General features: G+C 37.1%; 1 long non-coding RNA gene across 4 annotated transcripts; it reads left to right on the top strand.

The window, feature by feature from the left end:
- Positions 1–6,374: 6,374 nt before the first annotated feature.
- On the top strand, positions 6,375–13,078 carry LOC126830052 (uncharacterized). 4 transcript variants are annotated; one of them, XR_007683671.2, is made up of 6 exons: positions 6,375–6,392; positions 7,271–7,380; positions 8,462–8,584; positions 8,847–8,938; positions 10,652–10,739; positions 11,539–13,078. It is a non-coding gene; the product is annotated as an uncharacterized LOC126830052 (long non-coding RNA). The 4 variants fall into 4 exon arrangements; XR_007683670.2 differs by lacking the exon at positions 6,375–6,392 and adding an exon at positions 7,028–7,052; XR_007683669.2 differs by lacking the exon at positions 6,375–6,392 and having other exon boundaries at positions 6,709–7,380.
- The last annotated feature ends 392 nt before the right edge of the window (positions 13,079–13,470 follow it).

The raw sequence follows: 13,470 nt of genomic DNA on the forward strand, positions 1-13,470 counted from the left end.
ATTGCAAAAAGAAAATGTTTGCCCAAAGTAATACACGAATCAAACGGGTGATGAGATAGATAACGCTAGGTCAGGTGATTGGCTAAACGTAAATAAGGTTAGCCAATATATAATGCCTTTACAACGACGGATTTCCCAGCGTTCTTTACCCCAGGCAGACGACGTCGACTGTCTTTAAAGAACAACGCCAAAAAGGTGAGCATTATTTCAATTTCATTAATTTGGTTGCAACCAATTTAATTAATTTGTTTTAAAAGAAACGAGCGGTGTTATGTCTTGCAGAGATATTATTATCGATTTCTGGTGTAGCCTTGAGCTTTTTATATTTATAAAGTTTGTTTCAAGACATTGTTGTAATTTTGGATTTCTGACAAGCCCAGAAGTCTTCTTTTTAATTTGAATTTTATATTCTGACGATAGGCTAAATTAGGACGATGGACCATAGGTTAAATTCTGAATAGGCCCACTGAGACGCATTGTTTGCAGCGACGTTATTTTGTGACCCCTGTCCTTATTACGCTTTGGGGGGTTGGATGGCTGAATGGTTAGCGTGCGCGCGCTGTATCATAAAGTCTGTCATTGAGTCGACTGGCGTGGTTTCGAATCCCCGGTTGTACGTGACAAGGAGTAGGATCGCCTGTCCAACCTCGTGGGTTTTCTCCAGGTCCTCCGGTTTCCTCCCACTGCTAAAGACCCCTATGCGCAAGCGAATTATTGAAATAAAATTAAACCATATGTTAGTCCCGAAATGACCTAGTTTGTGTCGAGTGGACGTTAAACCCCATTTCCCTCTCTCTCTCTATTACGCTTTGTTTAATTAACGACCTATTTTAGCACCAGACCATTCCAAACCGTATATTTACAGACCGAAACGGTTTGGCCTAGCTTACTTAACGACAAAAAGTAGGCCTAGCCTGGCATACAAACATACTTTATAACATGAACATTTCATCTGCGTGTACCAAGCCGTTACACGTGACCTCGTTCGTCCCATCAGAAACGCTAAACACTTGTCCTGTAGAGGTTAAACTTACACCTGAAAAGTTACCTATCGGCTCACGTCGGGACATTTTTTTTGTATTCTTTATTCGGTGTTCTAAACTCTTTATTTCTTAATTCATAATCCTTAATTCTCATTTCTTCATTTGTTGTCGTATTTCGACATTTGTATACTAAAATTAATATTTTGTATCTTAAAATCAATATTTGTTTTACAAATCAGACATTTGTATACTAAAATTAATATTTTGTATCTTAAAATCAATATTTGTTTTACAAATCAGACATTTGTAAATTATATCTTTGTTTAATTTAATTGTATTTTAATATAAAATACAATTTAAACACAATTACAAAGACACAGTTGGTTCCGGAAAGACTTGTTTATTCTATCAAATTTTCTGTACATTTTTATACGCCCACATTGAAATGCGGTCGTATTTTGTCGCTGCCCCCGTTCGTCCGCCGGTCCGTCCGTCGGCTAAAGTTAATATCCGATTGACTTTAAATTTATACACAATTTTAAGGTAATGAGACGAAGAATCCTATTGATTTGCAGCGATTTTCGATAATTACTGTCAGAGTTATGACCTTTGATCACCTTGAAATATCTTGTTGACATTTATACGCGCTGCTTAAGGTCATGAGACGAAGAATCCTATTGATTTTCAACTATTTTCGATAATTACTGTCGGAGTTATGGCCCTTGATCTCTTTGGAAAATCTTTTAGAAGCTCTAGAGGCTAAAGTTAAAGATAGCTTCCCAGAAAAGTATTTATCGGGTGTTTCTTTCCAATAAAAGTATGGCAATTTAGTTATATATTGAAAGTAGAGATATCCAATCTTATTAGAAAAATACTGGGTTCCCTGAAAAACACTCATGGAGAGTATACAGGACAAAAATGTAAATGTTCCCCTAATCGACAGCCCGACGATTAGGAATACCTGCGTGACGTCGAAGGTTGCACGCGAAGATTGAGCGCTTGGTGTACATGTTGATAAACTATATGAATAGTTAGACGTACAACACTTTCTGAGATAAAAATCACGGAAAAAGACGCAAGTAGTGGATAATCAGAGAATTTAATTAGGATTCGATATCTATCTATCTATCTATCTATATATATATTTGTGACTGTCGTTTGTCTGTCTGTCTGTCTGTTCGGGGTTGGCGGCTACACTAGGTCTGCCCCGAGTCTAAAATTTGGGGTATAGAGGTAGCTCGGACCGGGGAGTAACATAGGCCAGGTGGCGTTAGTCTACCACTTCCGGTTTCGGAGTTATGACTCCCGAGCGAAGTCTGTTCGGGGTTGGCGGCTACATCTGCCCCGAGTCTGAAATTTGGGGTATAGGGGTAGCTCGGACCGGGGAGTAACGTAGACCAGGTGGCGTTAGTCTACCACTTCCGGTTTCGGAGTTATGACCCCCGAGCGAAGCCGGTCTGTTCGGGGTTGGCGGCTACACTAGGTCTGCCCCGAGTCTGAAATTTGGGGTATAGGGGTAGCTCGGACCGGGGAGTAACATAGGCCTGGTGGCGTTTGTCTACCACTTCCTTTTTCGGAGTTATGACCCCCGAGCGAAGTCTGTCTGTTCGGGTTGGCAGCTACACTAGGTCTGTTCGGGGTTGGCGGCTACACTAGGTCTGCCCCGAGTCTGAAATTTGGGGTATAGGGGTAGGTCGATCCGGGGAGTAACATAGGCCAGGTGGCTTTAGTCTACCACTTCCGGTTTCGGAGTTATGACCCCCGAGCGAAGCCGGGTATCCTGCTAGTTTGTAATAAATAGTCAGCGATTAAAGACAACACCGTCTTGTGTATACAATGAATTCTCCTTCGACTTCGCCCTCGTTGCTATAGGTACCGAGAGAGGTAAGTCACGTGACACAAACATGACCTCTTTTGATCGATTTTTATAGCAGGGTATGCCTTGGCAATTAAAATGTTTTGAGAAGGATTTGAAGCAAAATTACGATAAATTAATTAGTTTGAATATGTTTTAGTCCAAATATATCATCAAATCACCCAGTTTGTACGCGGTAATGTATCTTTAATATCTGATTGACTGTAAACTTATACACAGTGTTTAAGATCATGAGACAAAGAATCCTATTCATTTGCAACGATTTCCGATAATTAATGTCAAAGTTAAAGTCCTTGATCACTTTAAAAAATCTTGTGGTCGCTCTAGAGGCTAAAGTTGATATAAATTGTTTAAGGTCATGAGACAAACAATCGAAAGTTTCGGAACAAATTCTAATGTTTTCTGATAACTGGGTGGTTGGATGGCCGAATGGTTAGCACATGCGCGCTGTATCATAAGGTCTGTCATTGAGTCAATAGTCGTGGTTTCGATTCCCCGGTTTTTTGTGACAAGGAGTAAGGTCGCCTATCCTACCTCGTTGGTTTTCTCCATGATGTCCGGTTTCCTCCCACTGCTAAAGACCCCTAAGCGCAAGCGAATTATTGAAATAAAATTAATCATATGTTAGTCCCGATATGACCTAGTTTGTGTCGAGTGGACGTATATTGTTCTGTACGTCCGTCCACAATTTGTTTGTGGATAGTCTACAGGTCAATATTTTTATACGCCCACATTTTCATGTGGACGTATATTGTCGTCGCCACTGTCCTTCCGGACGTCCGTCCACAACTTGTTTGTAGACAGTCTACAGGGCAAATTTTTTATCCGATTTTGACAAAACTTGACATATAGGTTTATCTCCCAATTGGCCAAAGATTTCGATTTGTTTTCGGGAAAATCGTATCGGAACTGCCTGATAAAATGGCCGCTCCTTTTGTACGCCAATAGTGTAAAAGTATTAATACGAAGGTTGTAGATCCCAGAGAGAGAGAGGGGGGGGGGGGAGGGGTAACGTCCACTCGACACAAACTAGGTCATTTTGGGACTAACATAGTTCAATTGTATTTCAATAATTCGCTTGCGCGTAGGGGTCTTTAGCAGTGGGGACGGGGGGGGGGGGGGCGAGGACCCGGAGAAAACCCATGAGATTGGACAGGCGACCACACTCCTTGCCACATACAACCGGGGAATCGAAACCACGCCAGCTGACTCAATGACAGACTATCCCGCCCCCCCCCCCCCTAGATCCCCTAGGAGTCACAATGTTCCTTTCGATATTCGAGCAGTTCAGACGATAACATCCTGGATTATGGCCCAGATTGAACTGGGTCATTTCATTAGCTTGAATTATTTGGAAGCAACACAATATCTGGAAGTAATTTGAATATAATTTGGGAAAAGTCAGGAATAACGAGTGCATAAAGTGTAAAAAGGAGATCTCTGGTATTGTTGACAGAATGAGAAAGCATGTTGAGGATTGTGATAAGAGATTTGACGCTGGGGTATCAAGTTCAAATGCTATATCCACTGATGACGAAAGCTTGTCATCTGAATAATGTGGCCCTGCACGTCCTCAAAGTAACAGTTCAGATTTAACCGAGCAAAACCCAAATTCTTTGTTAACCAAGTTTGTTGTTAGGACTACTGTAATAGCAAAGGCTGCATAGGATAGACTGTTTGAAAAAGCAATATATGCTATAAATTCGTCTTTCCTCACCGTCGAACATCAAAAAGTTATAAAATTTACAGATGTTAATACTAGGATATAAGTCACCTTCAAGAAAGAACGTTGAAGGACCATTGCTGGACGAGGTTTATAAAAATCTACAACAAAAATGTGCTCAAACTTTAATATATCTCTTGATGGGTGGAGTAATATTCACAATGAACCAGTTGTTTGTGTGTCTGTTACAGATGAATGTAACAACTTCTCACTACCCCAGTTAAATGTTGAATCCACTATTTTTCCCAAGTAAACTAACATCTGAAGAGGAAGATTTAGCCCTTGAATATGTGAATACTCATTACCTACCAATGATGTTTCTCATAACACAGTACAGAGCACACACAATCAAATATATTTAAACCATATCTATTTAAACCAGAATTACTTTCCCGAGCAGGATGTCTTTCATGGTGGATGTCAATTCTACTTTCAAAGAAGGAGTATCTTGATTTGGGAATTTCGGATTTGGTCAGCACGTTAATGGGGTCATCATGTTCCTCAGCAAATATCGGGCGTATATTTTCAACGTTCGGCTTAGTACATTCTAAACTCAGAAACAGGTTAGGCGTGGAGAAGATTGGAAAGTTAGTTTTTATTTACAGAATGACCAATATGTAACTTCAGTTATGTTTTATCGAGAAACGAGAAATATTTGTGACACTACAGGTAAGATTACGTCGTGACTGCCCTTCGTCACGGCACTAAATATATATATCTGACACTATCCTGGTCATGGATCTCTAAAAAGCATACATGTGACACTACGGTGTTGTTAAATAAATGAATTAACTCTGACTCCCACTTTGTATATACGGCCCGTGACACTAGGGTGACACTTTTCTAGTCAGGACTTTCACGCTGTGTATAAAACTTCAATGAATTAACTCTGGAACACAGTGTTTTTATAACTATGTTTATATATCATGATAGTACATTAGGAGTTATTATGATATCTACAGTCTGAGTTTAACAAGCCTACACTACATTGTCCCTACCCCGGCCTCTAACCAGAAGCTGAGAGTACGTCCTAAGAACTCTGCACGATGTCGGTATCGCGGCCTGTACGTCGAGGCTGCTAACGGTGTATCTGTCTGGGAAGGCCACATAATGTCTCTCCTAGGATCTCTAAGTGATGCCTGAAGGGAAATTTAACCTCGCTCTTTCTTATATACACTGAAAAAAAACTTGTGTTGGATCTCAACACAAGTACTTGTGTGAAAATTATTCTACACAAAACTTGTGTTGTTTTGCATTGCATTAACACAAACTTGTGTTCTTTTTAATGCATTAACACAAATCTTGTGGGTTTTTTCCTATAATTAACACAAGTAATGTGTACCGTCAACAAATATTTTTTTTTTAAATTTGAACTCCATACAAAGTCTTAATCCGGGCGTCCACAAGTATAAGAAAAGTATTTTTTACTCAGACATGATGGCCAGACAGACTTGAATGCTAATTGGTGTTAAGATGTCTGTAGTTAAAATAAAGTTGTTGATTTTTTATGAGCCCAATAAACTGGTAGATCAAAGGCCTATTGAGCGCTCATGCCCGGTGTGATTTTAACAATTGACTCCAAATGCATTGACAAGAAAATAAGTAAAACTATTATCTAATGTGATTGGTTGATAAAATCAACGTACTATAGGCTACAGTTTGTCTGCGATATCATCTCTGTGCAACCGGACATTAAATGAATTGATTTCACACAATTCATTTACCATTTAACAGCGTGCTGAAATGATTTTTGAGCAGTGATATGTTTGACAAATGTAAGCTAATGGTCACAGAGAATAAAAGACCGCAGGTTTGTGAATATTTATATAAAAAAAAATAATACCATTTATTTTATGATCAGTAGTGGAATACCGCGTTTTATCAGTGAAATAAAAGTGTTATTCCACTGGCTAGTTGTTTTTACCTAAAATGATTGTAAAATCATAAAATAAATAGAACATTACGCATTCGTGAAAATATAAGTTTTCTTGCTTCTCGATGAAATAAAATATGTTATTCACTCTAAAACGACAAATATCCTCTATGTATGTAATTTAGCATCGATATTGTTTTTGTGTATAATATTAGTATTTCGTTTCCTTAAAAAAAACTCCAACAATTTAACCCGGAAGTTCATGATTAAAATGGCGGGCGGGGACAGGGAAAAAATTTCGGCATGTTATTATCAAATCTGTTCAATTTTTCTGAAATCGTGCTTAATTAACATTAGTTGTTCGGCGCTACGATGTTGTTCAAATACGTACATTACAGAATCACATTATGATTAAACCAGAAACGGCTCGACTTGAACCAGCAGATAAGAATCTGTTTTGAAATTATGTCTTGGGAGGTTGGATTGGATTGGCGGCCATTTTGATTCTTGTTTCATGATTTTTTATATTATAAAGATTTTGCCAAGAGTAGACATAAACGCGGGCACAGACTAGAAAAAATCTTTTTACACTTTTGTGTTAGTTGAATTGTAATCTAATTTATGTTTAAAAAAACAACCTTAAATCAAATAAGCAGATATTTTCCCCAAACCCTCCGTTCAACCTCCGACTCTGTCACTCTGTGGAATATTATTAGGCCCCTATTTTCCTGATTCAGTCACAGTTAATAAATAATAAATAATGGAACTAGAATCAGTCTGTGGAAGTTTCTCTATAGTTTCATTATTTTTCCCAGTCAGTGATGATATGACTCATTCCACCTTACAGTTACAGCAATTACCGTATTGAGAATTTACCGTTCAAGGACTCCATTTTGGCATTGAATTGGAATTTGAAGAAAAACTGGTAACAATTTCATTTAATTTTTCTATTACCAATGTCCTAGAATGATTAGTGTATGTGAACATACAATCCCAAGTAAAGTATTTATATGACACTTACATGCAACAGAGAGAGAAAAATGACATAAACAAGGCCTTACGTGTACTTGTATTTGAAGAATCAAGTAGTCCAAGCTATGCCTATATGCATACCGGTAATCAACTACGACGACGATTAGCTTTCTTCCGTTTCCACCCTTTCCCTGCACACTGTTCCATTCTACTTAGCCTACAGACGCTAGGTCGTTTCGGGAAAAAGGACAGGTAAGGTTAAATTTGATATGAATAATTCGTTTGCTGGTATGGGTATTTAGCAAACGGAGGAAACCGAATGGCCCAGAGAAAAACTCAAGAGATTGGACAGGCGACTCTACTCCTTGAAATCGAAACCATGCTACTTAACACAATGACAGACCCTGTGATTTCATGTGAATGCATTAACTACTAGACCATTCCCCCCAGCCCCACCCCATATTGAATAAAAGTATGGCTTATTTCAAATATGATATTTACATATAAAGAAAGTAGAGAGACTTCAATCTTACTAGAAAAATACTAGATTACCTGAAATGAAATGGGGTTTAAAGACAACGTCCTACTGTTCAGCTCCGACTGGTCTAATGCAGTGTGCTAAGAGAAAATGTTTGTCCGGGCAGCGACACTATGGCCTACTCTCATAGCGAATTCAAACTGCCAAGAGAACTTTTATGTGTACGCCAATGTGTACATTGGATCTCAGGGGAAACCACTCTGAAAAATCAAGATGAGCTTTCTCGGTCAACCCCAAGAGGTAACCTGTGGCCTCCATGCTAGTATTCCAGCACCTAACTCACTCAGTCACCATGGTCGTCTTCTAATTACTGCGACATTGAAACCATGTGACAAACAAGGATTATAAAAATAGATTTTTACGGCTTAGGTAGTTCCTTGGGATTAAAACTTTTGATACATATAGATACATTAGTTTCAATTTCAAATCACACAGTTTGTATATATGGTATGGTAGCTTTAATGGTAAATTACATATAATGTATTTATTTTTTCAGTTTCAATATTGGATGTATATGCAAATCACCCAGGAAAAGATCATGTAACAAAAGAAATTATAAAAGTAAAAAAATGGAAGAAGAAATGGCTGGAAAAAATGATGATAGAGCAGCTTTTTCTTGGTGGGTAACTATTCAATTCTTATAGAAAAGATTGCTGTTATGCTATTTTGAAATCTAAAATTCAGTTTAGTATAGTAAAACTGTACACGTACATGTATGAGCACAGACAGAATCTTAGTTAGATATGACTGTCTCATCTGTGGCAAAGCAAACCAACACATGAAACAAAACAAATGTAGTTAAATTAACATTTTTTGACTTAATCAAAACTGTCTAGTCAATTTAAGCCAACTAATGTAATACATTGCATATTTTTTTTCAGTTAGCCACCTCGGAAGATCAAGACAGCTGGAAAGGGCTATTGATATTGTGGAAGTGTTTTCTTACAGAGGTTGCTTATCAGACAAAGGCTATGTAAGTACCATGCATATTTGCTTTTTGAATCAGGAACTGGATCTATACACTTGGTGGGGGGGGGGGGTGGATGGCCGAATGGTTAGCATGTGCGTGCTGTATCATACGGCCTGTCATCCTCGGTTGTACGTGACAAGGAGTAGGGTTGCCTGTTCAACCTCGTGGGTTTTCTCCAGGTCCTCCGGTTTCCTCCCACTGCTAAAGACCTATATGACTTCAAAACTATAAGATGGATGCAATGTTACACCCTTTCATAATCATTATTATAAAGCGTTCAAATGCATGAATTTGTAAAATATAATTAATATCATATTGTAATACTGTTTGCAATACTGTATTCACCACTGCCTTAGTGGAGATAATTGGTAAATTAAATGATTATTTTTTCATTTTGTCTTTTTTTCAAGACTTTTGTTCTGGCTTCTGACCCATTGAGGCATAATAATCTACCTGGGTCTGTAACTTGAAAAGACACAATAAGTATTATGCAAAGTTGAAACAAAATAGAGACTCAACCTGTGGAAAAATAAGTTATTTATTTAAAAATTGTGAACCGTAGAAAGTATATTTATTGCCAACTCAACCACATACTATCATCCAGGGTTTATGGACCTACTTATAGTCCAACCTTCGACGATGGGTTGTATGTTCAATCTAGTTGGAGGTGTACGATTGAACATACAATAATTCAATAACTCACTTCTCTTAGTATAATCTTATATTCTGTAACAATATCTAACAAAGATAATATATACATATAATACTGACCCACAGGATAGGTAACTTAATAAGGAACAGCATCTAAGAAATAACTTATCAGAGACCTGCCCTTCAGTATGTCCTCTGCCTGCCTGTGGTTAACTGCCCTTTTCTTTAATATACAATTTTTAGGACTTTTATACCTTAGCTTTGTTTTTAGTTACAATATAATCCTTAATACCTTACTGGAATAACTTTACAATAGATAATAATATATGAAACAATGTCTCTCTAATATAATTACAGAGTTTATTTTAATTAGGATTCTGGCTAATCTATAATGGCTCTGGCCTCAAATTAACTATGCTCTAATTCTACCTGGTCATAATACTTGAATATTAAGCCATCAAATTATTTTATAATTTTGAAAATGAAATGAAATGGGGTTTAACATCCTACTGTTTTGCTCATAAACTGGGCTAATGAAGACGGGCATACACCATACAGTGTGCTATGAGGGAAATTTTGCCTGGGCAGTGGCGCTACAGCCTACTCTTATATCGAATTCCAACTGCCAAGGGATCTTTTACATGCACGCCAATGTGTACACAGGACCTCGTTTTTTTATCCCATCCAAACGACTAGACAGCTGTCCTTGTCAGGTCCTCCGTCCTGTATCACTGACAAGGGGAAGACACGTCGGAAAATCTGGATGAACTTTCTCAGCCAATTCAGGGATCGAACACCCGACCTCCAGGCTAGTGAGCCAGCGTTGTACCCTCTTAGCCATGTGATCTCCTTATAATTTTGAAAAAGAATATAGTGATTGTAAAACCTAATAAGTTATCAGTTGCATTTTATTTTGGTTTTTAATGTTAAATATCCCTCTCAAACACAATTATATTTTAATTCTCTCCAGAAATTTGTGTAAAATATAGACTGTAAATTAAAACTTTCATCTTTTAACTGTTGAGTCAATTTAAGTCATCTCATACATAGTATGTTTTTTTCCAGTTAACTACATCAGAAAGATAAAAACAGTTGGAAATGGCTATTCATATTGTGGAAACTTTTCTCACAGAGCTTGATAATCAGGCAAAATGTAAGTAACATACATATTTGTATTTTTAATCAGGAAGTAGTTTTATACACTTGCTTGGTAATCTAGTTATTCTTCTTGGGGCAATGCCTAGGACTCAGCTATTTCAAGTACTTGGCATGCTTGATTTTTGCCAATCACATCCATTACAGTAAATAGCAGTAAAATAATGATGGACAATATTTTACTTTTCAAATAGATTTCAATAGATTTTAAAGGGTAATATCCAATTTGTTGTCAATGGAAATAAAATAAGAATGGGTCCAAAAATAATTAGACATTGCCAAGTAAATAGGTGCTGCCAATGATGTAGTAGGGAATCTGGATTTGCAGACAATACATGTATGAACCGGGTGAATAGTTGACCTATTATGAGACTTCAGTCCCAAATCTCAAGACTTTTTTCTGACTTGGCCTGACAATGACAGCTGTCTAGTCCTTCCGATGAGACGAATATTGGAATGCACGTAAAAGATCCCCTGGCAGTTGGAATTCGATATAAGAATAGATGATAGTGCCGCTGCCCGGGCAAAAATTCCCTCATAGCACACTGTGTGGCATATGCCCGTCATTATTAGCCCAGTATAGGAGCAGAACAGTAGGACGTTAAACCCATTTCATTTCATTTTTCTGACTTTTAACCCATTTGATTTGAGCATAATAATCTGCCTGGGTCTTTAAGTGGACAAGACACAATAAGCGTTACGCAAAGTTGAAACCAAATAGAGACTCAGTCTCGATGTGGCAAAATAAATTGTTTATTTAAACATTGTATTCTTATTGCCTACTTTTTATTTTTTAGGCTGGAACACCCTTGAAAGAGTATTTGGTGTATGATAACAACAAGAGAACCCAAGCATCAATTTATTTTATACTTCTGGGAAAGAATGCATTTGACCCAATTTTTAAATATTTATTTTTTGTTATTAATGTTAAATTTTCTTCCAAAACACAATTAGATTTTAATTCTCTTCAAATATGTATGTATAATATAGCAAGTAAACTGACATAAATCACTTAGAATTTGGTCGGAAATCATAAAGTATTTAATAGGCATTACTAGAAACCAAATGTAGATCAAATACACCCAGAATTACAAAAAACCTTGACCTACATTAAGGTGACTTTCCCTTGCTTATGAAATGAAATACGTTTTAATATCCTGCTTTTCTGTGTTCTTAGAGTGATTCTACCCTACCCTTATATCAAATATTTCAACTGTCAAGGGTTCTTTAAAGGGTACCCAGGGGGGCCGAATGGTTAACACGCACACATTTGATCAGAAGGTCTGTCATTGATTCAAATAATTCAATTTTCAAGGGTTCTTCAAAGTGTACGCAGTTGGGTTGGTTTCAATTCTGGGGGGTGGGGTGGATGGCCGAATGGTTAGCACGTGCATGCTGTATCATACGGCCTCCTGTCATTGAGTCAACTGGCATGGTTTCGAATCCCCGGTTGTAGACAAGGAGTAGGGTCGCCTGTCCAATCTTGTGGGTTTTCTCCGGGACCTCCGGTTTCCTCCCACTGCTAAAGACCCCTACGAGCTAGCGAATTATTGAAATAAAATTAAACCATATGTTAGTCCCAAAATGATCTAGTTTGTGTCGAGTAGACGTTAAACCCCATTTCTCTCTGTCTCTCTCTCTTTTGATTCTGGGCTTGTACCCAATTATCCCTTGCCATATCCAACACTGAAAAGTGGGAACTATGCCGGAAAATCCAGTTGAAATTTCGCGGCCAACGCCTTATGCTCACTGAACCACTGTGGCTTATGACTTGTGATTGTATATAAATCTTTTGTACATATGATATTTTTTTATTTCAATCCTGTAATCTTGATGCTTATGACTTGTGATTGTATATAAATCTTTTGTACATATGATATTTTTTTATTTCAATCCTGTAATCTTGATGCTTTTATTTATAAAATATTCATTTTGTTTGGGTTTTTTTTAATGAGGAAAAGGCTCTACATCATTTTATTACTCCTGCAAAATAGAGCAATTTTCTTTTGTTAGTTTTCTGTGTATGCTAGTTATTTCTAGATGCCTCACAAATCACTTGTAGTGTGATTTTGTAGCATTTTTCAGTTTTTGAAATTGTTTCAATTTAGTGCATAATTAATCTTATTAGTACTTAGTTTGGATGTTATTAAATTTAGATATATTTGAATTATATATTTTGGGGTATGGGGTAGGGATACTGTGTACATATCTTTATATTCTCAGTTCTTGTTTTGGGGTAAAGAACAATTTAAATAGCTATTTTATATTTTGTGATGGGTAAAGTGTGTGGGGCAAAAAACAATTTAAATAGCTATTTTATATTTTGTGATGGGTAAAGTGGGGGGGGGGGGGGAGGGGTCATTATATATAACACAATATAATTTGTATTAGAATTGAAGTCTCTGTTTTTCTGTTAACATTTCAAATATCTATTTAGTTTTGATGTATTAATTTACTTTTTCCTATGATTTTATGAATAAATAATAATCTTACAAAATTTTTTTTTGTTTCCTTCTTTTATCAAACTTTACAGGTCTAACAGAGCAAAGAGAGGGGTCCTGCATAGAAAGGTTGCTATGCTGGATATAAATTGGGGAAAAATACAACACAAGTTTTTGATGATGGTTATACACAAGTTTGTATGAAACTACACAAGTTTCAGAAATTTCAACACAAGTTTCAGAAATTTTAACACAAGTTTCAGAAATTTCAACACAAGTTTCAACACA

The sequence above is a fragment of the Patella vulgata genome, chromosome 8 (genome assembly GCF_932274485.2).
Source record: "Patella vulgata chromosome 8, xgPatVulg1.2, whole genome shotgun sequence".
NCBI lineage: Eukaryota > Metazoa > Mollusca > Gastropoda > Patellidae > Patella > Patella vulgata.